The sequence below is a fragment of the Canis lupus genome, chromosome 17 (assembly GCF_048164855.1).
Source record: "Canis lupus baileyi chromosome 17, mCanLup2.hap1, whole genome shotgun sequence".
Taxonomy (NCBI): Eukaryota; Metazoa; Chordata; class Mammalia; order Carnivora; family Canidae; genus Canis; species Canis lupus.
Window position 1 is genome coordinate 5435046 of NC_132854.1, and position 24025 is coordinate 5459070.

Consider the following 24025-nt stretch of genomic DNA (forward strand, 5'->3'; position numbering starts at 1 on the left):
ATATATATATATATATATATATATAGTATGTATACAGACTATGTATATAGTCTGTTTTTCTCTGGAAAGCTCTACCTAATATAACCATCTAGCCACACCTCAAATATTGTCCAGTGATCAGGAGTGTTTTTCTAGGATTGACCTCTGTAACAATACAATCTTGAGATTCAACCCCACCTCAACAAAGTTCCTATGATTTTGAGGAAATTGCCTAGACCTTTTTGAGCCTGTCTCTTCATCTACGAAACAGGTATAACACCAACTATCCTGACAGAATGTCTTGGAAATTCCAGATGTTATGTTATGATAAATGGTAGTCACCATTTTTGGTTTGATAAACTAAATGTGAATAAATCCTGCTAATTGACAGTACCAACAGCCAATGGCATAGCTAGTTTGAACTTCCAAATGAATTCATCTTTCTTGGCTAGAAATTATCTGAGTACTGCATATTTTAAGATTGGCTTTTGTTACAATGTTGCTATGCAGGCTACAAAGAGATCCCTCCAGAACAGAGTCAACTTTGTTTTCTCTGACACAATAAAGAGAAACTGCTCAGAAGATGGCTCTCCTTGGCCGTAAGAGCAAGAGCTAGTTGGGGGAACCACAACTGATAGTCAAGGCATTGAAAAACAATGGTTTGAAGAGCTGATTGGCCCCATGGAACTTGCTTTAAAAACAAATAGTGTAGGAATTCAATGGAGAATCTTTTTAAGGACAGGCTCATCACCATTAATCAGATTCCCAAGTAAATCAGATTTTTCAGAAGTGATAAATCAATAGCCTAATGTGCATAGGTGGTATGAGATATTTTTTATACGAGAGGACTCCTATTTTTTCTACAGACCATGACCACTGCGTGGGTATTATTTTCTAAAGGTAAGTAGTGATTTCAAGGGCATATCAGTATTATGGCTGACATTTTGGATATGAAGTCATAAAAAATTATTAAAGATAATTTTTAAAAAGGAAAACATAAGATTATGTGAAATTAAATGCTTATATTTCATATTTAATTTGATGCTATGATGGTTCTCGAAAGATATATTTCAATTCAACGTTATCTCACTACGTTCATGATACAACTAACAACTTTTACACCTTTCCTTCTGTTCTAGGTCCCAAACTACTTCAGACAGGATATTGGGATTTTCTTTTTAATTAATCAATATCTACATTCATTATATCCAAGAAAAATATCAGAGCAGCTTTCAAGGAAAATTTTGTCACCTCTTCTTAAAATACATTTCAAATTGGGGGGACTGGGTGGCTCAGTGAGCTAAGCATCTGCCTCCAGCTCATGTCATGATCCCAGGGTCCTGGGATCGAGCCCCACATTGGGCTCCCTACTCAACAGGGAATCTGCTTCTCCTTCTGTCTGTGCTGCTCCCCCTGCTTGTGTTCTCTCTCTCTCTTAAATAAATAAAATTTTAAAAAAATACATTTCAAATTCGAAACATGGTATTGTATACAGCACAAGTGAGATTGTGCTTTTAAGAATCAAGATAGGTAGACATGACTTTAAAATAAGAAAGGGGGATCCCTGGGTGGCTCAGCGGTTTAGCGCCTGCCTTCTGCCCAGGGCATGATCCTGGAGTCCCAGGATCGAGGCCCACATCGGGCTCCCTGCATGGAGCCTGCTTCTCCCTCTGCCTGTGTCTCTGCCTCTCTCTCTCTCTCTCTCTCTCATGAATAAATGAATAAAATCTTAAAAAAAAAATAAGAGAGTCAGAAATCACAAGACCTCTTACCTAAGGATAATTTGGTTGCACCGTATAGACATAGCCAGAGAGTTACCTACTAAGCTGTAATGAAAATTGTTAGTAAGAACCTATTAGATGTCTAGTTCTGTGCCAAGTGTCATCCGGTCAGCAGCAGAAGCTGTTTGTTGTGAGTGGTTGGCCCATAGCCTGTGGCCATCTGAATAATCGCACAAGAGTAGAAGTTACTCACAGACTCTCAGCCTAAACCTAGAATATTAACTGCAACAATCAGACAGGATGTTTGCTGGACTCCAAGCAGTAAGCTACTGAGGATGAGCCAGGACTTGTCTGGAGTGTTCTGAAAACAATGAATGGGAGAAGGTTTAAATCAGGGAAGTTGCATAGTATTTTCTTCAGTAATGAAAATAATACAAATACTAGCAAAAGCTTATATTTAGGTACTGCCTATGTTTAAGCCCATAACTTCTGGGGGAAAACGGTGAGAAATTATGCTTTTTTGCATTGGGCTTTTGAAAATAACCAAAATTTTTCCATAATTGACTTTACCATCTATCCTCCAAATAGTTTGTTCAAATTTAACATTTGTCATTTTATCTTCTTCCTGTTGATTCTGTCCTTTAGAATTATTTCTTTAGGGATTTTTTTTTTTTTTTGATTTGTCAACGACACGGGATAAGACTCCTTATGACCCTGTGAGAGAGTGCACGGAATCAGGAGAGAGATATCTATCCACCAGAACAAAAACCCAGTCCTCTAGATTGTCCGTAAGCAAGCAATTTAATATTGTTTCTTTCCAAGACCTTATGATTATTCAGGAACAAAATTATCTCTCTTTGCTTGACTTTGTAAGGCATTTGATAGGTTGATTTTCCTCTTTTGGTCATTTGAAGCCAGTCTTATCTACCTATTCTTGGGAGCTGTCTCAGCAGTTAGCTCTTATTTTAGGGAAAAAAAGAATTTGTGCAGTAATATTTCATTTTGTCATCACAGATAACAAATCACAAAAGAGTTTAGCTCATAATGTACTGAAAAAGAATAGTTCCTAAGGATGCTCATTTTAAAATAATACTAAAAAAAGAAAGGCAAGCTCTCTTGATTAGCGATTTTAAGAATTACTAGGTCTTGCTTTTATATGAGCTTAGAAAAGCTATATTCTATCAAATAAATATTTTTATATCAATATTACAGTCTTCAAAATTTACTGAAATTCAAAATGTAAACGGTGTGAGAGTCAAATTTTTAAAGTTTACTCTTGTAGTTTGTGCTGGTTCATTATGCTCTATAATATGCATTGCTAAATTTGTATTTAATTCCCAGATATGCCCTTCACTATGTGAGCACACTTAATTTTTAAGCCCCTCCTCATGTTCCTTGTATTCTAGTCTCTAGTTGGCAAAGCTAGAGGATAAACAACATATTTACTCGTAGGAGTTTTAGTGAAATGAACACAAATCACTGAAGAATGCTTAAAAAAGTCTTTATATTTGAGAGCAATATAGTGAGGTGTTTAAAAACAAGGAATTTGGACTATGATTAGGCCTGTGTTTGTGACTGCATTCTGCTAAGTATGAAGTACATGGCCTGGAGAAAATTTTAATTTGTCTCTCTAAAGTTTGTTATCTTTAAAATTAGGATAACAGGGGTGCCTGGGTGGCTCAGTCTGTTAAATGTCTGCCTTCAGCTCAGGTCATGATCCTGGGGTCCTGGGATCAAGCCCCACATCAGGCTCCCTGCTCAGCAGAGAGCTTGATCCCCTTCTACCCTTTTGCTCCTCGCCTGCCTGTGCAAGCATTCTCTCTCTCTCTCTCTCTGTCAAATGAATAATTAAAATCTTTTTTAAAAATAATAAATAAAAAATAAAATTAAGATAACAATCATACCTATCACATCGAGTTGTCATGAGGATTATATGACATAGGAAAGGCCATTTAGCATATATACTGGATCTCGCCACTCAGCTAACACTGATGTCCATTTATTCTCGCACAAATAATAGTTGATTAATCTATTTCCATCTAATTAATACTGTTTCCTTCAGGTTGAAAAGTAGAACTGGTTCCAGTCTCAGCTGGAAATGCAGGTGGGGGTCTGGAGTGAAAAGTCTTAGCTAGACATTGTTTTCAGAGTCATCAGTCATTGTGCAGTCATCGAAGCCACAAAATGGATGCAACCACCTGGTAAAATACAGAGAAAGAGCAGGAGAGAGAAGAGGCAGAAAGAGAGATGAGGGCAAATTCATAGGGAACATAGAGTGATGGTCAGTAAGAGAAAGGAGAAAGTATGTATTTTCCCTGAAGCAAGAGGGATGGAATTTGGATTGGGTATGGATACAACCAAAAGTTTTAGCTGGGAAGAAGGAAAAGAATTGACATATTTAATGATCTCCACTTTCTCTGGTGTGGGTTTTGAAATAATTAATTAGAAATCAAGGAAGAATATATGTAGGAGCAGTCAATCGACCAGTTTCAGGAATGCATTTAATTCACCTATGAGAATCGAAGTCGAGGTTAGAAAAAAACATGGGGCCAGTCAGGAAAGCTCCTAGCTCTTAGAATAACATTTATCTTCCCACTAAGGGAAATGATAAGATGAACACAAAAGATTTGGAATCTCAAATTCCTCATATAGTGCAGGATAAACTATAAAAAAAACTCAAGAATCACTTTTCCAGGATTCCTCTCTTTGACACTTGGTCCAATCTTAATGTCCATCCTCAGTATTCCCAGAGCACCCTATCAAGAAACTCATCACACTGGCTTTTCTATTTGTCTTTCTCCCCAGCTAAGCTACAACCTTCCTAAAGGCAGAACCGTGTCTTCTCATTCCCTGGCATCTAGCATATAACTGGAACATTGTTAAAATTCTGTGATGATGAATGAAAGTGAGTAAATCAACAAACAAATACATATGTACAGAAGCTAACTAAATAGTAGTGATATAAATAACAAAATCGTGGGGTGCTTGGGTGGCTCAGTCTGTTAAATGTCCAACTGCTGATTTTAGTTCAGGTCGTGATCTTGTGCGTCATGAGATCGAGCCTCATAGGGCTCCAGGGTCAGTGGGGATGCTTGAAAATTTTTCTCTCTGCCCCTCCCCACACTCATGCACGTGCATGTAAGCACTCGTTCTCTCTTTCTCTCTCTCAAATAAATAAATCTAAAAAAAATAAAATCTAAATGGAACATGGACATAACATATAGAGAGAGTAAGCTATATTAAAATGGGTCTTCTAAGAAAATGAAGGATAGATAATTAATGAACACTTTTTTGCAGCAAAGGTCAATAAATTTTTATCAAGTCATTCTAGTCAAAATTTGCATCCAAACAATAAGTGTGCTCCTCGTGATTGATTCCAAGTTATTCTGTGAAGCACTTAACAGATGCACTAAGCCTTCTGTCAGCTGAGAGCCAAGGGAGTAAGAAAATAATGAAAGGACTTTTCTTTTCACGTATTCTCGAACAGGCTTTTCTGTTATAGAATCAAATCAGCCTGACCTTCCCTGCAACCAGCAATGTCTTTATAGTATTTGAAAAATGCCCCACAGATGGCAGTGTCTTTTATATGGTGAAGCTATGCCTGTAGCCACTCAAAGTCGGTGATTTTATGGAATAGGTCTGGTGGTGACTTGTCACAGCTCGGAGATGGTCAGCCAGAGCAATTAGGGAGAAAGTATCTTAGGCCTAGAGAAGATGAAATCCCCCTACCTTTCAGAGCATAATTTATTTTAGCATCCCTCTATACACTGTTTTTCCAACCTTTTTTAATATGAACTCATGAGACTACGACCTGGTTATTTCTACATGCACAAGTATATCAGAAGTTTCGTGAATTTTCCTCTTTTACTTCTCACTTCATGCTATTGCTCTTCTGTTATGCTTTGTGAGGTCCACGCCAACCCATACACTGATTTCTCAGCCATCAGGGGTCTTGATCACAGAGTGAGAAGCACTGCTTTGATAACTACCCTGTGCTATGACATGGCAGGAACATTGAAGCCATTCTCTACAGAGTACCCTCTGCTGTCCCACTATTCTATCTGTTTCTGCTCTTTTCCCTAATTTCTTTAGCCCAGCTGATCCATTCAGTCAAATGTCAGACTCTTCTTTTCTGTGATTAATTTTATCTGTTAACTTCTTTTTGTTGCATTTGGTCATCTTGTTTTGTTTGTGGTGGGAGCTAGTGATGAGAGAGAGAAAGAGAAACACCAGACCATGTGAGCTTTGTCTTGGGGTAAAAGGTAAACTCTGGGAATCCTGAAAGGTAAACAGGACTTTAGTGTCATCCATCTTAACATGGATGACATCTTAACATCTTCACCTTGATTTTTGACTCTTTCATGCATCCACCATTTTGTGGTACTTGGTATCTGTCAAGTTCTATGCCAGGCTGTGGGGATTCAAAGATGAATTACAGTTTTCTGTCATAAATATGTTCTTAATCTGGGAAGGAGAGCAATGTGGGGAAAATTAGGAAGTCATTTTGAAAAGTCAACCTGTTCTGGAAGGCCACAGCATCCCCATCTGAGTGAAATATATCTCAGTTCAATAAACTCTTGTAAGACATGTTGCCGTGATATTTAAATTTCAGTTGATGGAGAAATAACACTTCTGGGCCCAGGAGTGGCTCTATCTTTGGGGTGGGGAAGTGATTTGAGCTTATGAACCAGCTCTGAACTAGCCAAGGCTTCCTTTAAACCACTCTTTCCTTCTTGATTTCAGACCCTCATCCCTCTCTGGAGGGACCACTTGAGATTCTTCTCAGTGATGGGTCATTGCATGGGTGGGGCGGGGGCGGGAGGGGCATGCAATACTTTAATCAATCCATTCTGCTAATCTTAGTACCTATCCTGCTCTGCACCAGGGCCAGGATCCACCTCATTGTTAAATAAGTGTAAGGCAGAAAAAGCTTCAGAAAGCCGAGGTGTAGATAACTCTAGGTGTGATTCGGTACATATTTGCTTTCCTCCTGTGGATAGCTAGAGGAGATTATCTTGCGTCTGATACCATTTGCTAATAGTGATATAAAAATGCATGTCAGGAGAAAGAAATCCAAAAGCATGAATAAGCCCTTAATTATTTTCAAGAAAAAAAAATGTATAAATAGACTGCTTGCTGGGAAAAGATTTACATTTTACCTTATAAGTCATTTTAATGGCTTATGTTTGAACTGAAATGTGATAGCTAAACTAGTGACTATAAATACACAGAGAGTTCCAACCAGAACAGAATAATTTGGTAGGGAAAGGAACAAGCAGTGAGATTAGGTATAAGACAAGGTCTGGTTTGTATTTGCTTTGGAAGTCAAAGCCAGCCAAGCCAAAGTACATTGGAGGGTCTCAATGACAACTGTGGACTCTGCTCAGTTTCCAATATCTATCCCTTGGGCCTCATTCTGAGGCTGCTGTGCCCTGGAGTACAAATAGCTGCCCTTGGTTCTACAGTTCCCAAACCCCATGCTCCTCAACAGGCCGTGCTATCTTTCTCATGCCCAGGCTGCTCTTCCACCACGAGTGACATTTTTGTGCCCACCTCACCAGATTATGCTGATAATTACAGGAATGCCTGGTGGCGGCTCTAAATTTGAACCCAAATTTGTTCTTCCATTCGCTGTTTCTTGAATGTACCATCCAGTCCCAAGATTCCCCTATTGTCTTTATACAGAAGATGACCAAATCCTTTCTGCCTGAGTTGCATTGCTTGCTGCATGCGTTCTCTTGGGTAAATCACCTTCACTTCCAACTCCGCATGTTAAGTTATCGTATTCATCTTCAAACCAGCTTCATGTCCCAGCCTCTTTCCCTCTAAATGGTAGAATTATCGAGATCAGTTGGGTAAGGTCAAAATACTGGTGTCATCTTCAACTCTGTCCTTCCATTCATTAATCCCACCCCTAGTTATTGTCTGTACTGTGTCAGGCACTGCCTTAGCACTTAGCATCCACACAGTGATGAGCAACCGGGACATTCAGACCATTCAAACCCAATCTTCATTCTCTTCCTCTGCTTTGGCCCAGTCAGCCCAACTTGCCTGTTACCCCCTTCTGCCATCCCCTTACCTCAAGCCCTCAACTAGAGTAGCAGTTAGACCTGCCTTCCCATCTGTAGGTGTGGTCCCTACCCCTTGCCAAGCTGCTCTGTGGTTGCCACATCCTAACACAGGACAGCAACTATTCCTCCTGCCTCTGGCAGGCGGCACACACTCCTTACCTCGTCAATGGGATGAAATCACCTATCCTGTCTTCTCCAGCACAGATCGTTGTAGCTCTCTTGTTCCTAGAACACAATGGGAGCTCTTTTATTCCTTTGCTTTCGCTGAAATCTCTCCTCTCATCTCCTAAAACATGGAAGGTTTTGCCTTCACTCCTGAAAACTTTGCTGATCTTCTATCAACTTTTTTTCCCTAAAGACTTTACAGAGCATTCCTAGCCAGAAGCTGATAACACTCCTTCATGCTGATCTATGCTTTATTTTATGAGAAGAATATCTCAGAATTTTCATGCTTATCAATTAGCATGTTTTAAAGTTGAAAGTACATTTATTGCCAGGAGCTGAAGTTGCTATGGCTTGTGGCTTGAAATTTCTAGTCAGACTGTCACTGCTTCCAGAACAAGACTTATGGACTGTTAATGGACTCCCAAATGAGAATAACTCTCCAGATCACCTGCCTTCGTTGGCTAAGTTCAGACTTGAGCTTCTTCTTTGATTACATATATACTTCTGTCTCCAATTTATATTCTTTTTCAAAGAATGCAAAATAGTTCTGGAGAGTTTGCATGTTTGTTTTTCAGTTGTGGAGTTTCTGAAGAAGTTATGTTAAATGTTTGAAAGATGCCAGAAGAAATAAGCTTACAACAATTTTTTTGTAATCATGAAAAAATATTTTCCTGACAAGTGAGAAAAGGTACATTTATTTTCCTTAGTTTCTCTGCAGGTTTTTGACGAGACTATACAATGTTCCTACTGTTCATATCTCTCTGTCTCCATATATATATATTTTTTTATATATTTTATATATATATTAATATATATACATTTTACATATTAATATATATATTTTACATATTAATATATATTTTATATATACATATTTATTTATATTCATATATACCTATATATATAACACATTTATATGTCTATATTTATATATATTGAGAAAACAATAAAATTTGGAGCCTAGTCCTGCTTATATGAAAAACACAATACAGTTTGGAAATTTCATATCATTATGTTTGCATGTAAATAATTACTTGTAAAATCTAAGTAAAAATGATTGCCCTCCACAGCCTTCCAGCATTTACCACCAAAATGGCTGAGATATGCATCCAACACAGTGGACTCTAAAGTAATCTTGACAAAAATGGCCTTAGGTCTTTGCAGTGGTGACTTCAGTTCTTAAATTCACTGGAGTTTCTTTTCTGTAGCTAGGTTGTTATTGTGTTCTAAACAGAAACACCGGTAGATCAGAGAATTAACTAAGGGAAATCACAATGTTTCTCCTTCTCTCCACTCTGCACCCAGTACCTGCTGGGCAGGTGGACCCAGCTCTGGTAAGCGGGTTATCACTCCTTAGGGTGCTCAGAAAACAGCAAATGTTTTCATTGACAGGCTGAAGGGGTTTATAGTGAGAAAAGGCTCACTTATGAGGTAACAAGTAAAGACTATCCAAAGAAATCGATCACAGTTAATCTTCCAATTGATAAACAAATATGTACTAAATTTTTTTAAAAAATTAAAAATTAAGGGATCCCTGGGTGGCGCAGCGGTTTGGTGCCTGCCTTTGGCCCAGGGGCGATCCTGGAGACCCAGGATCGAATCCCGAGTCGGGATCCCGGTGCATGGAGCCTGCTTCTCCCTCTGCCAGTGTCTCTGCCTCTCTCTCTGTGTGTGTGACTATCATAAAATAAAAAAAAGAAAAAAGAAAAAAGAAAAAAAAATTAAAAATTAAAAAATAGGGATCTGCACTAATATATAGTCTGAGAAAATGATTCATAAAACTAACACATTTGGAGTTACAAATCCACAATTTCATATGAAATAAATTACCCTCTGGTCTTTTCATAAATTCCTTGGAAGTAGATTTATTACCAAGAAAGGTTACATGGCAAATATTTATAGATTGAAATATATTTTTACATGCACAAAGGCACTACTGCAAGGTTGTTTAGGTGGGGGGAGGGGTATCCTAAAGTAAAGTGTTTTTTGGCTCTTTATAGAGTGCACCTTACTATATGTGGTCTAACAAGTCTGTGGTCACTTGTTTCCTGCTGCTTAGAAACAAATGAAGAACTTTTATTTTTTTTAATTAAATTATTTAAATTATTTTTTTAATTGCATTTTAAACTTTCGAAATGCGTGTTCTAAAAATCCTTCCCTGGAGGCACCCTCCTCTTCCCTTCAGCTGTACAGATGTACAGACTGTTGCTCTGTCCAGACCAAATACCTCCCTCTCTCAACCTATTACCTCACTTATTGCTTTACTTCCCATACAGAACAGTTCATGATTTAGCTAACATCTGTTTCTTTCTTTCTTTTTCTTTTTTTAAGTAGGCTCCACACCCAGTATGGAGCCCAACATGGGGCTTGAACTCATGATCCTGACACTAAGACCTGAATTGAGATAAAGAGTGGGATGCTTGACTTACTGAGCCCCCCGAGGTGCCCCAACTTTTATTTCTATCAGTACATAGTGATTTTAGGAGTGAAGGTAGATTGCCCAGCTTTCAGTTTGAATCAGTGCCTATGTTTCCAATCAAAGTTTGAAGTTCATGAAAGAAAAAACAGGAGATAAAGGTTGAGGAAGGTTTCTCTTTTGGATAAATATACCCCAAAGTTCTTCCCTAGAGCCTGACCATTTGGTAATACTTGAAGTCTAGTTATAAGTGCTATTTAGAAAATATCAAAACAAAACTTTTTAAGATGGTCTTCAAAATCCTTTTTGAGTTGGCCTCTGCTAACTCTTCTTATGCTTCCTTTCACACCACAATGTCTCTGGAATGTTGTGCCTCCCTCATACTCAAATCCTTCCAGAGTCATGAGGTGAGGTGCTATGTTCTTTCCATTTGTACTCCCCATGTCTCTCCAATTTGCTTCCATCTTTTGTCACTCAACCATAGGAGACACCAAATTGTCATCTCCTCCACAATGTAGGTAAGGATCATCCCCACCTAGCCCCCATTATATTCCCTGAAACTTTACTATATGTTAGCTGTATACTAATTGCTTAATCCCCACCCACATCTGCCTTGAAACCCCAGAACCTCAACTGGCACCTGACATGAAGAAAGTACTCACAAGCACTTTTTTGAATGAAATAATAAATCAGTGCATGTGTGGATGGATAAAATTATCAATGAATGTTTCTCTGAGCCCACCATAGATAATGCACTTTTCCCTATGATTGATCTTTCCACTCCTGATACGGTTCTTCTGTGTGTAGACGTGTTTTGGATATGGAAAGAAGGGTTGTTTGTTGATCCCCATTCTGAAAAACCTCCTTTTTGAGAACAGGCACTTGCAGCTGTGAATTTGGTATAACCACAGAAGAGTATACAGACAGAGATCAGAGGATCTCAGGAGTTATGTTTTACAGACCTGCCCCAACCATACAGGGAGATCCTTGTTTTCATTGATTCCTGAATAAAAGCCAATTTCCTTTGCTTTTTTCCAAAATAACTATTATGTTTAGGACACATCCTTGTCCTTGCTTTATAGACTCCATGATGGGGGTAGGGAGATGAATGAGAAACGTATCCCCTCGTGTCTTTCAGATAGCCCTCTACACCAGAGGTTCTTAATATTTTGGACTGTCAATGTATAATTTCCAAAAAGTTAAGAATATTTTCTGTGTACCTAAATAGAATGAAGGTGTTCAAGGGTTTTATTCACCTCCTTAATTAGTGGAGGAACCAGGAAGATAACAAATCTGGATCCAAGAACATCTGAAGAAGAGAGGTTTGGATATATCCTCTGGAGATGCATTTAAAAAGTTGGATATTCGAATGAGATGGGATAAGCTAAATAGAAAACTGATTAAAATCCTATAGAACAACAACAGCAAAAAACCTAACAAAGTCTTTTGGGATTATTTTTTTCCTACTGAATAAAAATCCACAATTAACATGTAACTTCATGGAGCCTACCCTATAGTAATAAAGCAAACAACCAAGTCAAACATGTTGAATATATATTGGGTAAACTTGATGAACAATAACCCAATATGATATGGAAAGAGCATACATACAATTGCATTTTTTGCCTAATTTCCAAGTTTCAAATAATTTTTCTTAATAGCTGTTAACCTCTTTGAGAATTGATGAAAGCCATGAATCAGTTTTGGGATCTCCCTGAAGCCCAACCACAGGTTCCCCATGGTCCATAAACTCAAGACTGGAAGCTCCTGGTCCTTATTCTGCATAGCTGAAGCTTGTGCATAAGCCAGGAGATATTTGGTCACAACCAGACTGACCATGTATCTTGATTTTCCTTTCAAGGAGAGTGCAAGATAGCTAAAACAAAGTGGATTCAAACTCAGGTAATTGGGCCAGCTAACTCTTCCAGTCTCCAGAGTAGAAGAGAAGTACCTTGCACCACTGTTTCAGCTTGTCAAATGCAAACAATAGCCAGTTGTGAGTGGCCACTGCCTTGTGCTGTGAGAGTCATGAAGCCACTGAGCTCCAAGTGAACTGTCTCCAGGGGAAATGTGAGAAACTCTAGCCTGTATAGATGTGAAAAAATGAGTAGGAAATAGGGACTGAGCCATCATGATACAGAGCAGATAGAGAGGACTCTGTCCTCTCTTTAGCCTACAGTAAAAAAAATGCAACTGTTTATTATTGTTTTATGATGCTTTTCCTTATTTTCCAATAAATACTTTGGACAACTAAAAACTAAAAAAATATTTATTTTCAATGAAAATATGGCACTGAGTTTCCATTTTCTAAGAATGTTGATGAAGCAATTGCATGGATTAGCTTGTTTTTCAAAGTTCACCATCCACAGAGGGAGAGGAGGAGGGTCCTAATGATGTCACCAACTGCTTCTGAAAGAGCCCCAGTATCTACTTTTAAAGCTTGTTTTTATTTTTGAGACTTGACCCAAATATTATCTGACGGCTTTAGGAAAGCTGCTTATTTACATATTATTCAGTAAAGCATGATGTTTCATTTAGATCAATGACTCTTTCAATTAATTTCACTGATTTCTTTAATTTTTTTTTTTTTTTTAGTAATCTCTACACCCAACATGGACCTTGAACTCACAAACTCAAGATCAAGAGTCACATGTTTCACTCTCTGAGCCAGCCAGGTACTCCACACTATGTTTTTTTGATACCAGATTTTCATGTGCATTCGCAAAAAGTGAAATCTTTCATATGTTGGCTCCATTGGAGGAAGAATATGTCAAGGAGTTAAATAAACAGCACCAGTTTTATACCAGTGCCATCAGGTGCTTCAAAGGGGAAAGAAGTTAATCCTAATAAGACTTCTAAGTTTTCACTCAGTTCGCAGAATCAGGGGAAGGTTCTTGGAGTTTCTGTTAAAGGTGAAACATGATTACAAATGTTATTATAAAGTCAAATGAAAAGTTTAACATTGAAGATAAGACAATATGTTCTGTTGTTTTATGTGTTTGCTTTTAATGATAACACATAATATATATTTTGGTCACAGCATTGTGGTAAAGCAATTCTTTAACTAAATTAAGAAACCTAAGATCTTGGTTATGGTGTATACATAATTCATAATTGCATCCAAATAAATTTCAATATTATGTCAAATATAGAATGATCACAAATATTTTAGTATTTTTACACTTACAAAAACTCAACTCCAAATTTTTGAAGGAAGTTGATAAGAAAAAATCCTTTGGCATGGCAGTTAACTCTGCCACCCAACATCAGTTAGGTTTTGAAATGTTTGATCCTTTGAAGAATTGATTTCATACCTAAAGTAATATTGAACTTTAGTTGCAATTTTGTTCAAAGTCATTTGAAAATCTCTACTCATATTTAATATGTTGAATATCCAAAGAAAGTCAACTTAGGAAAGTTTTAGCAAATTGCAAAAATTCAAAACAAAGCTTCTGAGTTGGAAGATATTATAAATTGCTCCTAAAAAGCAGGGGATGAACCAAACAGATTAAGTGGTGAGAATTCAAAAGGCATTCAAGACTTAAATGTGATCTTTTATCATTGTATTTTGAAATAAATTGATTCAGCATAAATATCATTCGATGGACTCCTATTTTTAATTGGGTAAATCAGTAATTTGTAGCAAATTAAAGTGAATCGAGAAGAGTTCTAAATGTGCAGCATCTAAATTTAATTCTCCTAAAATGCATTAAAAAAAATCTTTTCAAATATCTGCTGAATAAAAGTATCCAAAATGGAAGTATTGGGGAAAATAGCTAATATGAAATATTTACACAATTTAACATGAAAACAGATGAGAATATTATATGTGTAGAATAATTCATTTTCAGATTACTAGCTACCTTAGCTCCCATAAAAAGTTTTTCTTTCTCATTTAAAAACATTATGGTCATACATCTATTTCTTTGCTCTTTCAGCTCAGTGACTGGAGGCAATGGACACTCCAGTAGCAATAAGTACACTAATGGTCAGATCTTGGTTTCTTTTTCTTTTTTTTGTTTTTTGTTTTTTAGATCTTGGTTTCTAATACCATTCTCCAAGAAAGGAAGTCAGGGCTGCAGGGCAAATTAGTTGAATTGAGGACTGTGCAGCAGATATATTTGATGGAGCTTATAGGATCTGGCAGTGCCAGAAAACAAGGTAGGCTAACGAAAATAAGTATCTACATTGATGGCATTCTGTCAGTGGGACATAGAGGACAACTAAAGGAGCTCTCAATGGCCAAAACTGGAACATGTTGAGCAACAATATACAGTAGTGTTGAAATATAACTCAAATTATAAAATGAATGTCTAAATATCCATGAGATCTTAGTAAGTAAGTAAGTAAGTAAATAAATAAATAAATAAGAGAAACTATATAAACATCCCATGCAGAATAATTTGAAATAATTTATGTAGATATTCTTCCCTTAAGGAGGTAGAGCATAAACCCCTTCTGCTTAAGTATGGACTGTAAATAGTGACTTTCTCCCTAAAGGGACAGTATGGAAAGTTAAGGGGAGTAACTTTCTGGTGAAGACACCTGGCAAACACTACCTCAGTCATGTGATCCATGTTGGCATCAACACGGATCACATTACATGCCAACACCATGATCATTAATGCTTGATATATCATCACGTTGCTATGATACAAGAGTTGGACTTTACTTCTGTGATCTTCCTCATCAGAACACATTAGCCCAGTCTGATCTTGAAAAACAACAACAAAAAACAAACAAACAAAAAATTAGACAAATTCCAATAGAGGGGCATCCTGAAAAATATCTGGCCAGCGCTCCTCAAAACTGTCAAGGGCATCAAAAACAAGTTTAAGAAACTATCACAGCCAAGAGGAACTTAAGGGGACATGATGGCTATATGCTCTGTAGCATTCTGAATAGAAGTCTGGAATAGAAAAAGAGTGTTATATTAAAACAAAGACAATCTGAATAAGCTGTGTACTTTGGTTCATAATAATGTACCAATATTGATTCAGTAATTATAACAAATGTATCATACTAATGTAACATATTAATAGCAGGAAACTGGGTAAGGAGGTACATGGGAACTGGCTGCACTATGTTTTTAATTATTCTGTAATTCTAAAACAGTATTAAAAATAAAATCTATTTAAAAAAAATAATAAAAGTATATATACAAGGACTCACATTTCCCTTTTAGCTTGAGCTCCAATATGGCTCAACTGACACTGACTGTATCCCCAACTCTGTCAGCTGGAAGATCCCAATATTTCGTATATTCGTTTTAAGATTGTCAATGTATTTCTACTGAATTTGAGCCAGAATTTCTTTCAAGAAACAATCCCAAGTGTAAAAATACTATAGTATGCTATGATTTGAGGCAGTCAAAACCCTTAGTAAATAGGTATTTTGCATAAAGAAATCATTATCTAAATTTGAGTTCAGTAGCTAGAAAATGATGCTTTGAAAAATATTGCTTATCTTAAAAAAATCTACACTTTAAAAATTAAAAATAATAGTACCTTATTGAAAAAAGTCTTCAGAAAAATATCAGTGCCGTGCATCAATGTTTAATATCTTTGCTGTTTTTCTCCCTTTACAAATTACTTCTACTGAATTTACTCTTAATTTTAAAGATTCATAATCAGTGTGAGGGCACTCACTTGCTAGGTATTCTTCATATAGAAACTTTTATATTTTGTGAATACTTTAAGGAAAAAAATCCCTTTGTACATTTTCTTACTATCTAATTTGATGAATGCCTAAGAAATCATTTGTATTCATCTTGTTTCTATTGATCAATCTTGTCCGTTGCATCTTAACTCTTCACTCTCCAAATGAAGATATTCCCATTTCTGATTTTTTTCACATTGAAGTATGCAAATATTTCATCCTAAGTATTTCTCACAGACATTGCCTTTATGCCTCCATTCAAAGTAGCTTTCTTTAACAAACATTTTGTCACTAAATAATACCTCGCTACCTCTATCTGACCCATTCTTGCAGTTGTACTTATTCTCACATCTCACTCTGTGTGAGATTCTTTAGATCATGCAAAAAAATTATCTTTGTGCCGCAACATCACTTGGTATTCATTCATCTTTATAACCACGGAAACGCACCACACAATATGGCAAACTCCCATAAAACTATTTGTAGGAAGAACTGCAGTTTGGGCCAAAATCTGTCAAAAGAACTGTTGCAACAGTATTGAGATTAATGAAATGGTGTTTCCAGAACAGGGGTAAACTCCAGAAACACTATGGTAAATGGAAGAAATCAGATGCAAAGACCATGTATTGCTGGACTTCGTTTACACAAAATATCTGTAAGGCAAATATATAAAGAAAAATATATAAAGACCGGTGATGCGCCCGGGTCAAGGGGTGGAGATGAATTGACCTAAAATGAATACCTCCCTTCCTGGGGTGATGGAAAAGTTCTCAATCTGGATTATGGTAATGTTTGCATAATTATGCAAATTTATTAAAATTCATTGAATTGCACACTTAAAAGGGTACTTTTTGTAGTATGTGAATTTACCTCAATAAGTTACACCTCAGTAATTTAAAAATGATGCTTGACAAGATGGCAGTGCAGGCGAATAATTCAGCCAGTTTGACCTCACCAAGATGAATTTCTAAACTTGAAAGTTATTATAGTTACTTTACCTCTGACTCTGCTCTGAATTTCATAGGGGGCAAATTGCAATCCTAGTGTGTAGGAACAAATGTGTTCAGGCTGCTTAATACATGATAGAAACTGCAAAGTACTTTACAATGAATCCGCTCTACCGAGAGCTTCAGAAATTAATTATTCTGGATCTTGTAATTACTTTCAGTTTTATTCAGCCATTACCCCTTCACTTCTATCATTTCTGTTTGACAACTTTAAAAAAATAACCCCTTATCTTTCTTCTTTTCATAGTTAAATGTCAGCTAGAGTTTTAGATGCCCCTTTTCATTAATGCAAAGTTCCTTTCTTTGTGTACATGAGACTACCGAGTTCAAGCAATTAGTTGTAGAAAAAGCTATGAAAATTTTATATTTCCAAGTGAACTGAAGCTCCTAACCTGGGAATAAATAAATGTCATTGATGGGCTAGAAATCAATAAAGAAAAGCTACAAGGAAGGCTTTGTTGCAAGAATGGGTTCTCTTAAGCAACCCTTAATTTCTGGATATTTATGGAAAGTATTCATGAACATAGAACAAGGGCATTATTCGCTTCTTTGTATGATTGGGGGAAAGGACCAGAAAGGAGCCAGTTAATAAAAAAATTAAAAAGTCCAATGGTGAGAAATTGAACATATCAACCATGAAATTGTGTTAATTTGATAATTAAAGTGTCTTAGTTCAAATGTAGATCCTGGACACTTAACAACATGGTGACAAAATCATTAGGAATGAAGGCATATTAGACACACATTAATAGCTGAAACGGATAAAGTGTAAAGCTCCCTTCAAGAAAATGCTTTTTGAACAGCACACAGCAATTATGCATAGACCTTATATTATTTCATCGTTCAAAGAGGATCTGGGAAGAAAGACACGGAGTCTTTCTAGTTCGGGTGAGTTCTGAAGGGCACAATCAGAAACAGAGGAGGACCGGAGATGAAAGGGAGGAGTGGGGGGATGCGGAAAAGTAACAAATGAAGAAAGATGAGCACAAAGCACAGGGGCTCAGCCCTCCTCTGGCTCGCAGCTCCCCGCTTTCTGCTTGGACTCTCCCCTCGCCAGCATCCTTTGACACTTTGTCCCTTCCAGATTTCCTCTAGTCTCTTCCTATAGTCCACCTTCACTCCTCTCTTGCCTTTCTTCTCATAAAAACATCCATTAAGGCCAGAAAACTCTTGAGAAAAATGAAAACGAATGGTTTAATTTTTGTACCAAAGTCAGGAGGTGCAAATGAGGAAAGGCAGCGATGCATCACCTCTTTATAGCTCAGACGGGAGGGCCACCTTCTGAGAAAATCGCAAACCGGGGGCTTTGAAACAGAGGGCTGTAGGGGAAGAGGGTAATTCATTACAATACCTATTGTTCTGAGGCTGGGTGTGCGAGCTGATATTTGTACAGTTTCAGCTGGGTAATTGGGTTCTCTGGCTTTGTCTCTTTCCCTTGAGGAGTTTAAATTTTTCCTTTCAGAACCATAATAGAAAGATGAGTCAGTGGCCCAATTTTTTAAAAAGTAGATGTTTTTTAATGTAGTTTACAGTGTAGTTAGAAAAGACATGGGACACCTGAGTGGCTCAAGGTTGAGCATCTGCCTTTGGCTCAGGTCATGACCCCAGGGTCCTGGGATCGAGTCCCACACAGGGCTCCCCGCAGGGAGCCTGCTTCTCCCTCTGCCCGTGTCTCTGTCTTTCTCTCTGTGTGTCTCATGAATAAATAAATAAAATCTTTAAGAAAAGAAATGGCCCCAATTCACAAGAGGGTCTTCTCTTATGCATAAAGCATCCATGAAGCTCATTTTGAATGAGAAGAAAAAGGAAACTAGATGCTATAATATTATATTCCACATCAAAGCAATATTCATTGAGTCATTTTATATCATCAAAGCCACCTTTGCACTTACTGCCCCACGTTAGCCCCTGCTGTCCATTATTACTATTCATAATTATTATTATTATGGTACGTTCATTATTATTTGCATTTTTACTTCTGTGATGTATAGAAGGCAAATGAGATTAAATAAGTTGGGTGGGGCCATTCGTGTCATACATTTTTAGACTGAAAAAGACCAATCCCTTCATCTTGCAGACAGGAATAGATGTTGTAGAAAAATCTGAGACCTCGCCTGGGTTACCCTGCCAATTGGGAGCAGGCTTGGAGCTAGAAGGTCCGGCCTCCTAGCCAGCACTGGCCACTAGATCAAGCTACCTTTTATTGGGCCTCACAGTGACCCACCAGCATGGAAACAAGCATATTTTACACGTGTTTGCATTCTTTTTGACTAGATCATGAAGCAGAGAACTCCTTGCAAACAAACCAGTCGGGATGCGCTGGCCAGCGCCAGAGACCTCAGAAGAGTAGAAGACAGAGATGGTAATTCAAGGGCAGCCTTAGGCCACACTTTTAAAGCACCCCCAATATGCCAGGAACTGGAACATTTGCCAGGACCACAATGAGGAACAGATCCCGGGTAAGAAATCTCCAAGGCAGCCCCCTCGTTCCTGTCTTGCTCTTCGCAATTGCTGAATGCAGCTGGAGCTCTCTTGATCTCTGCTTTCACTCCCCATTCCAAGTCCGCTTTCCTTCAAAGCCTCGATCATTCTCCTTGCTATTTTCTGAAAAAAACAAGAGAGCATTCTGCGGCGCTGTCCTGAAAGTGCACATGACATTGAGGCAGGCAGTGGGCATCTGCATGCTCCTTTATCACTGACATTCCTGAACATGCATGCACATCACCATAGGCTCCAACAAGAGAAGAGAGCAGATCCTCATGAATATTTTCATAATCAATCTTCATTTTCAGAGATGTTTTATTTTTATGACATATCTCAGACAAAACTCAGGATACGTTGCATTAGAGTTGATTGCCTAGAGAGCAGTTCTTTATTACTTCCCTCTGGTGGCTTCAGGCCACGGATCCCACCTCTCTGTGCCTCCTTTCCTCCTCTGTGAAGTGAGGCTAACAACAGTCTGTACCTCAAAGGCCGGCTGTGAGGATTAAATGAGCGAGCTAAAATTCAAAGCCCTTAGAGGAATGACGGGTGCATGATCAGACCCAAATAACAGCTGTTTACAATTTATCCCTGGAAAAATACTAAAGTTGTGGATGAACTACCACATTCTAGAGTAAATTATCTTTTAGAATAATCATACCTGGTTAGCCATGGACTGTTCACTAGTTTGTTTGTTCATTGTCCATGGGTCATAAGAGACCAGACAGCCCCCACACACTCCCAGGCAGGCCTGCTGCGGGGTGCTTGAACTCAAGTCTTGATCTTTCCACCTTCACACTCAATCCAAGATTCTAGGAGGTTCATGGCTCTGATGTTTGTAGTGTTCCTTGGAAATAGTTAACATTTGTGGGGTTATTTATATTATGGAAATTAATACTCTCACTGTTTTATTCATTAATATTTTAATATGTTTATGATAAGACTCAACCCAAACCAATTTCCAAATCAAATCTGTCCCTTAATAATTTGATTTGTCGGAACAGAGAACAAAAGCATTACCAACAGAGTACTTTGAATGAAATTATAATTAATTAGGCATCTGAATGCACTAACTAATTTTGGATGAGTAATTAGATGACTAATTATGTTGAAAACAGAACCGTGTGCTTAATGAGATGACCACGGCCAATTCTACCCACAGGGAATTTTTTCTATTAGTTAAACTTTTGATTGTCTTTGATGATCTAGGGTCACCTGTTGCATAAAAAGATACGAGGTTCGAGTTGAGCCTGGTTTTGATTTGTACTTTCCATTAGACACCCACAACTTAAAGCCTCTTTCCAAAACCTGTGTTCCATGATGATCCACTGCAGACTTATTGGCATGCCATTTCTTCCCCTTGACATCTTTCACACATACATACCTTCCCACCCCCACTTACATTCTAAGATAATTGCTTAAAGTTCCTAAATATAGCTACAGTGTATTATTTCTGCTTAGGTTTGGGATCTACACAATGATAAATTAAACAAGAGGAGAAGTAACACATTGATTGGGCTATAGATAAATCTTAATCCATCCAGAAGAAGTATCTGAACTGGCAGTTTCTCCTTTGAAAAGGCGCTGCCTGCGACCAGCTCAGATCACAGGCAACCTTGAAGCAGTCAGCAGTTCCGTTTCAGGCAGCTGGTTCTAACTAGCACCTACTTGGCAGAAAGCTACATTCAGGATTTCTGGTTTTAAGTTCAAACCAATATTTCATAGCAATTGTGTTGTCAGAATTCAGGTCAGGAAGATGGCAGATGTTAATTTAAACCAAAGAAGCAAAAACAAACTCTTTTCACTTTTTCTTTTTTTATCACAGAATTGGCAGCTCTGCCTCAAATTCTGGACACAAAATAAACTGCAAGTGGGTTAGAGGCACATTGTGTAGAGGAGACTTTCTGAAGGTATTTTGGTGCCTGGGAAATACAGAACAGAATCTGAAATCAGGCAAATCATGTAATGGTAGGAAAAAGGGACTGTCTTTGTAAGTCGGAAAACAATACCATTGATTTGCTTCATTTTAAAAAACAAGCTTAAAATCATACTGATCCCAGCTTTTGTGAAAAGGCTTTTGCTGGTCCATACTAACCAGTGAGCCAGATAGTAAGATCCATCCCCAGAGAAAGGCACCAGCCCTGATCTCTCCTTGTTTCCTAGACTTAGAAAAGACTTCTGTTCCAGAAAGGGCTACATCTACACAAAACCAAGTATCCATACCTGGAATCCAAGTAGAGTCATACCTACTCTCTGATTCAAATCAAGATTCTCCATCCTTTTAAGCTCAATGCAAAGTTAAGAAAAGAGTCTATGAGTCCACAGTAACATATGTGTATGCGGGGATCTGTGTATGGGCAAAGGGCTGAACATTTGCCCTTCTCTTCCATCTGTTTGTTAGTTTAATAAGGTAAAGAAAGATCTACCATTGAACATCTCCCTATTCTATCTTGAGAGAGTATCAGACCTCATAATTCCTCACATTCTTCAGAGTACTATCTACTGAATGAAATAGGGAGTTCTTTTCACACCAAGGCAATTATTAAAAAATTATCTATTGTACTCTTCAAATCAGTCACCAATTATTTGACTAGTGTTTGAAGATTATCAGGTGGAATTACCTGTCTGATCAATATTTTCTTTCCATGACACCAATAAACTATGTGCACCCCTGATTCCTTTTATGGCTTGCTTGTTGACCAAACATTCCCATCACCCCCAAGCAGTTCTTAGGTCTGTGAAGTGATAATCTTATCTGGTCTGCCATTTTATTTTGGTTATTTTTGCTGACCTTTTCCTTGCTCAAGAAAGCTTTCAAAAATGTGGGTCTTCTACCTGAGAATATTGAAACATTATTTACCTTAGATTAGGCACTTTGGAAGGTCTTTCTTGAGGAGACACCTCATGCTTCCACATCCTGCCCGGAAAAGATCACTTTAGATACGGCAGACTGCGTGTGACTTGTTTCCGTGCAGACAGAGTTGCACTTAAGGAAACTGGTGACCTTTTGCTTCTGCCAGTTTAACCCCAAAAGCAAAAATAGAAGCCCGCTTTGTAGTGTATTCCTCTATGAGAAAAAAAAATAAAAAAGAAAAGCTTTGAAAGAGAAAGGTGGTTCTACAAACGTCCTGATGTGGAAACGTAGGCCAAATTGGGGAATTGACACAACAAAATCCTAAGAATTGTTTAGCTTATCCTCTTTTCAGGTTAATTTTTCCCAAGTTGGGCACCATGATGCACTCTCCTCTAAGGTAACAATTCCTCTGACTTCAGAAGGCTAGGCATTGTTTCCTTTTCATACCAGAGACTTACTAGAAAAATCTATACTATGTCAGAATAGCTGCAAATATGAACAGATAAGGGATTTCAAAACAGTCACATGCTTCTGTTTCTTAAATGTGTAATTTTAAGAGCCAACCCTGGCACATTTTCACAACTTGAGAATATTCTGTCCACTGTCCCTGCATTGATGTCAGTGTTAAACATACTAGGAAAGACAGTAAGAGAATTTGACTGTAAAAAAACTGTTTACTCAGTCCAGTCCACTACTGTCCAATATAAGTGGCTTTCCATAAACCAGGAGTCTATACATAACTGAACTCTTTCAATTCAAGTAAGTCAGAGTTAACAAATATTTATTGAGTGTCCCTAATATGTGCTGAACATATGCTTGGTCTTATGGAATAGAAAATACCAGAATTCAGGAGAAAGAAAAAAATAGTTTGCAATTTATTATTGACCAAGAGTTGATTTAGTGCTAACATGTTTTGATATGTCAGTGTATGCTGTGTGTGTGTGTTTGTGTGTGTGCATGCGAGTTTGCGCATGTATGCATATGCATGTTTGTTGTATATGTGTGTGCTCCATGTTTGCTGAAAGCATATATTTTCTAAATTATGTATAATTCAGATTGGTGTCTTTTCCCAACTCTAAAGCAAAAAAATCTCCTTCTTAATTTTTATGTCTGGTTAAACTATATTTGCTTTCATGCATTGCTTATTATAGAATTCTACTTGGTATTTGTATTGAGAAATCCATTTCCCTAGCTTTTTGATAGAGTACAGTACACATTTTTCCAAAGCAAATGCATCAAGCACATTAAACAGGCTTTAAATTTTGTATTTAAATGAATGAACTTCACTGGCTGTGTTTGTCTGATCTGTTAACATTTACTTTTTAGTGCTTTGTAGAAAGGACGTAAGTTTATATTGGACACAAGAATTAGTGTTCTAAATAGAGTTACTTCTGTATGTAACATTCCATGACTTAGAATGAAAAGTATGTCTTCACTACCGTTTATTTATGTGGACATTCACTGAAGTCCATGCTCTAACTACAGTGGAATTCCTTAGGCAAGTTACATTTCAATGTACATTTATAAAGGATGTAAGGCTCCAGAAAATGAATTGAGAAGAAGCCAAGAGAAGAGTACCACACTTTGTCTCTTGATAAAAATGTTCAGATATAGTTGGTCAGTGAATTCTATCATTTTGAAAATTATATTTAAAAGATTAGAGTGACTTTATT

The 24025-nt window shown here is 37.5% G+C and overlaps 1 long non-coding RNA gene across 1 annotated transcript in view; it reads left to right on the top strand.

Annotated features, from left to right (window-relative positions):
* The first annotated feature begins 542 nt into the window (after positions 1 to 542).
* Positions 543 to 24025, top strand: part of LOC140608280 (uncharacterized) — a 29113-nt gene continuing 5630 nt past the window's right edge. Inside the window, exons 1-3 of the long non-coding RNA XR_012010302.1 lie at positions 543 to 879; positions 12948 to 13027; positions 19292 to 19476. This is a non-coding gene — a long non-coding RNA (uncharacterized lncRNA). The remainder of the gene's footprint in view (positions 880 to 12947; positions 13028 to 19291; positions 19477 to 24025) is intronic.